The sequence below is a fragment of the Cupressus sempervirens genome, chromosome 1, assembly GCF_028749045.1.
Source record: "Cupressus sempervirens isolate cs-2001-9-10 chromosome 1, ASM2874904v1, whole genome shotgun sequence".
NCBI classification, from domain to species: domain Eukaryota; kingdom Viridiplantae; phylum Streptophyta; class Pinopsida; order Cupressales; family Cupressaceae; genus Cupressus; species Cupressus sempervirens.
The window spans coordinates 344,618,357-344,623,537 of record NC_143118.1 but is presented as its reverse complement, the minus strand read 5'-3'; the positions used below and the strand labels follow the sequence as shown (position 1 = coordinate 344,623,537).

Here is a 5,181-nt window from a genome sequence, read left to right as displayed (position 1 = left end):
TAAATATTACGAACACAATGATTAATATTACAAACACCATGACCCGACTTGAGCTATAGAAGGCTGACATGACAAATATTAATCTAAGCGTTTGGCCTACGCTAGAGAAGGCTGACATGACAAAACATAACATTTCCAATAGGCATGTGACCGACAAAAAAGAAATTGATCTTTTCAATCATGAAAGAAAATTTGGGTAAGAACAAATGTTATGAGAGAAGCATGTGCAGGCATCACTTCATGACTTGACTTTGAGTCAAGGTGGTCATGACTTACAAATGCAAAGAATAGACAGAAGCCTCAATAATAACACGCAACGTTTTCAGGCCTCACTTCATTCGTGACTTGTGCAGAAGATTGTAGGTGTAACAGGGAGAATTCAGATAGTGCGCCTGTCTTTTCTACCCGACTTTGAACGGCATCCACCAACATCATCATTTTATTCATCAAGATTCCACTTCCACTACTTGCCAAACTTGTCGTTTACTTTGAAGTCGTGCATTTAATGCTGCCAAATTTTCGAAATTATTTTTCGAAAATTTCAGAATGAGCTCAATTACAGTCATGGCATTGATTGTAGTGGCATTTCACACACACAGCACTGAAGCAGTGAATAATGATGGAATCGTTCTGCTTTCTCTTCTCGACAAGCTCGCTGTTCCTGCAAACTTTTTCAGCACTTGGAACTCCTCTGACAATTACCCCTGCCACTGGAAAGGAGTCACCTGCCATCCAGACAACACGGTGAGTAAACTTGATCTTTCTCAAAGCCAACTCTCCGGAAAGTTGTCTCCGGCTATCTGTGGTTTACACAATTTGAAAGAACTGTACTTGTCTTCTAACAATCTCTCTGGCACCATTCCTCCCGAGCTAGGAAATTGCACGGATTTAGAGACTTTAGATCTCTCATACAATAGTTTCCATGGACAAATCCCTGTCCAATTGGGCAACCTCAAAAAGCTCAGTTTTTTGTCAATCTTTAATAACAGCCTCAGCGGAAGCATTCCCCTCTCCATATTTGAGCTTCTACTGCTGGAGACGATTTACTTGAATGACAACAATTTGAGCGGAGAGATTCCTTCAAATGTTGGAAATCTGACTCAACTGGCCAAGTTATGGTTGGGAGGAAATTCCTTAGTAGGGAAGCTACCCAAATCCATTACCAATTGTGGGAATCTAGTAGAGTTTATTGTGGGCTACAACCAGCTGGTTGGGGAGCTGCCACAATCTCTTGGGCGACTTACAAAGTTAGAATCTCTATATGTTACTTCCAATAAGCTTGGAGGTCACATTCCCAAATCACTTGGTGACTGCACAAATCTCAATGAAGTTGAACTGTCCAACAACTCTTTCAGTGGAGAGATACCATGGGAGCTCGGCAAGTGCAGCAATCTCACCGTGATTTCTGCCACTCAGAATCAACTCACAGGGCGCATTCCAGCCTCACTGGGATCGCTGCAATTCTTGAGGCAACTATATTTGAACCAAAATTTCCTTTCCGGCAGCATCCCAGCAGAGCTTGAGAATTGTAGTTATCTGGAGGAGCTCAGCTTCAATATGAACAAACTTGAGGGGTTCATTCCTCCCGAGTTGGGTCGACTGGAGCGTTTGCGAGTTCTGTTCTTATCCGAAAATTCTCTCTATGGCCCAGTTCCTCCCCAACTTTTTAGCTTAAGGAGCTTACGGGAACTGTATCTCTATAACAACAGTCTCACGGGAAGCATATCCCCCAAAATTTGCAATCTTGTACACTTACAAACCCTGTTTTTGCAGGCTAACCAGCTATCAGGCTCAATACCTTCAGAATTGGGTGCCAAGAACAACTTCACAGGAATTGATCTAACCGGGAACCAGCTCACGGGGATAATACCTTCATCTCTTTGCTCCTCAGGGCGATTGGAGATTCTAGTCATAGGACATAATCAGCTGCAGGGGAACATTCCTCCAGAGATTGGTCGATGCCGGAGCTTGAGGCGACTGATCCTGAGCCACAACAATCTCACTGGTGTTATTCCTTCAGATTTTCTGGCCTCCAATTCTATCATTGATTATCTGGACATGAGTAATAATTTGTTGCAAGGAAGAATACCAAGGTGCCTTAGGCACTGTAAAAATCTGAGCTCCATTGACCTGTGCATGAATCAACTCAATGGTAGTCTTCCCGCAGAATTAGGACAACTCCCTAAGCTACAGCGCTTAAAACTTTCCTGTAATGATCTGGCTGGCCCGCTTCCTCAGGAGCTAGGTAATGCTTCTCTCTTATTTTTGCTGGACTTAAGTTTCAATTCCTTCAATGGTTTTCTGCCGGACCAATTAGCCAGACTACAGAAATTGCAGAACCTAAACTTAGAAGGAAACCTTTTTGGCGGAAGCATTCCGTCTTGGCTGTCCGATTTGGGACAATTGCTGCAACTCAATTTGGGCCAAAATCAGTTCCAAGGTCAAATTCCGCCTTCACTTGGAAATCTAGAAAATCTAGAAATTGGTTTAAATTTAAGCCATAACAGGTTGAGTGGAACAATTCCAGCGTCCCTGGAAAATCTAAATAAACTAGTGAACTTGGATTTGTCATCCAACAATCTCTCCGGCAGCATTCCATCTGCACTTGACGGTCTGTTGTCCCTCGATGCAGTCAACATCTCAAATAATCAGCTCAATGGATGCATACCCAAGTCATGGTTGAAGTTATGGAATTCGTCCTCAAGCTCATTCGCTGGCAATCCAAATCTATGTGCAACAGAGAAACAGGGGAGTCTCTGTAGATGCAGGGGCGATTTTACTCTCTCTGATAAGGAAATCAAACGTCTTGGAAATGTCTATACAGTCCTTATTGTGATCGGAGCAGTCATGCTCTCTTGTTTCCTAGTAGCTTTGATTTCACGGAGACTTTATGCCCCCAAAATCTGGTGAAGAAGTTCCGGTTGGACTGCAAGAAATTTTACAATTAACGGAAAATCTAAGTGACAAGTATATAATTGGTAAAGGGAGCAAAGGAGTTGTTTACAGAGTGAGGCTGCCTTCTGGTAAACTGTTCGCATTGAAGGTGATAGAGTTAAACCCTAAACAAGGAGAAGAGAGGAGCATAAGAAGGGAGTTCAAAACAGCCGGGCAAATCCGTCACAGGAATCTGGTTAAAGTGTTGGAGACATGGCAAATGAAAGATCGCGGGTTCATTCTATACGAATACATGCCCAACGGGAGTTTGAATGATTTATTGCATGAGATGAAACCCCCTCCAGTTATAGGATGGGATATCCGTCACAAGATTGCCATAGGCACAGCTCATGCCCTATCATACCTTCACAATGACTGCAAGCCAGGGATCGTACACAGTGATATAAAGCCCTGCAATATACTGCTGGATTCAGATATGGAACCCCATGTTTCCGATTTCGGGATCGCTCAACTCATGGAAAAGTCAATCACTGCAGATTCTTCCTCACTTATGGGCACTCTGGGCTACATTGCACCTGGTAAGAGAATGCCTACTCTAGTTTTGCTGTGGTACAATTTTTGCTTTGATTTTCTGACTTGGATTTTTATGGGTTCTTGCCGCTGAACGTGGACAGTCAATCAGAGTGACGGAGAAGATGGACGTGTATAGCTATGGCGTGATGTTGTTGGAATTGATGACGAGGAAAAGTGCAGTGGATTCGAGTTTTGCAGAGCGGATGGACATTGTGAGATGGGTGAAATCATACAGTGGAATTGAAGAAGCAGTGCTTGATGAAGGGCTTAGAGATGACGCAATTGAATCAGCCGTGAAAGAAGACATGGTTAGGATGATTAGAATTGGTCTGAAATGTACGGAGGATAAGGCGGAGGAAAGGCCCTCCATGAGAGAAGTGGTGGAGATGTTGAGAGATATCAAACAGCACAAGTTCTTTATATATTCAGAGTTGAATTTTGCAATTTCAAAGTGAGAGTGTCGCACAGTTGGGTAAGGTACTTGCATTCCATTTCTCTAAAATAGCAAGGGATTTTTTCTGGAAGAAATATGGTATGTGCATTTCATCATTAGAATAGCAAGGTTATTTCAGGAAGCAATATAGGCGAGTCTATATAAGAATGTCGGTTTATATCTATAAGCATAATGTATTCAGTTGGGCCAATGTCTGTGCCGGCATCAAAACGGCAATATAGACATCGCCTTCAGTTGGAGCCTCCCTGCAGGAAAATAATTTAGAAAGTTTTTAAAGATGGTATTTATGTGGACAATGGGAGGTATCTGTAGGACTTAGTCCAGTGTCTAACAGAAAGTATCATAAGAGTAATTGCTTACATCTATTTACATCAGTACTCATTAGTATGTTTGAACTGTATTTCTATTGTATAAATATCGTTAAATTATGTTTAAAAAATATTTTCTAATAACAATTTAAAAAGTTGGAATGAGAGTGATTATTGTGTTGTTTTATTCAGTTAATTATACTTATCTTAAAATTAAAATTAAAATTAAAAGGATATTAAATTTTATTTGTCTATAGTAGTTAATGACTGTTTTTTTTTATTAGAATGTTATTAATGGTGGATTAAATAATTTGTCTCTATATTTGAAATTTTTATAATAATATTATTGGAATACTTATGAATGAGTAATATTAAAAGGAATTTATATTGCAATGAAATAAAATTAATGTATTCTCTCTAATTTGACTACAATCTTTATCAATTATTAAATAATAATAAAAAAAAATTTCTTCATAAGATAACAGAAAATCAAATTCTGTCTAAAGATATAATAGAAAATTAAATTGTATCTAATAAAATCAAAGACTTGTCCAACTAACAATACTCTTTAGTAACCAAACTACTATCAAACTTAAGCCCTAACTAATTATATATATGTTGGCATAAAATATTCATTTTTGTATTATGTTGTTGGCGGCTAATCCTACTTGTGAAGAAAATGATTTGTGAAGTTTGTTCATTATAAATTTTCTTTTAAATTGAAAGGAATGCTTCCAAATGTAAATCTCTAAAATGAGGGAATGCAAAGTTCTTTACAAACCTTCAAAAAATAATATGCAACACACACAAATTAGATTTTAGATTTAAACAAATAAAACCACAACACTAAATTTGCATTCATTATTAAACATGATTTATACCCAAGTGCCATTTATTTAGCTTGATCATTTTGCACTTATTTAAATTTTAGTTAAAATTGTAAGGAATTCT

At 39.0% G+C, this 5,181-nt stretch overlaps 1 pseudogene across 1 annotated transcript; it reads left to right on the top strand.

Moving 5' to 3' along the window:
* Window positions 1-339: 339 nt before the first annotated feature.
* LOC149577634 (uncharacterized) lies at window positions 340-4,395 on the top strand (annotated as a pseudogene). The gene is made up of 2 exons (XR_016363717.1): window positions 340-3,470; window positions 3,556-4,395. The product of XR_016363717.1 is annotated as an uncharacterized LOC149577634 (transcript).
* Window positions 4,396-5,181: the final 786 nt, after the last annotated feature.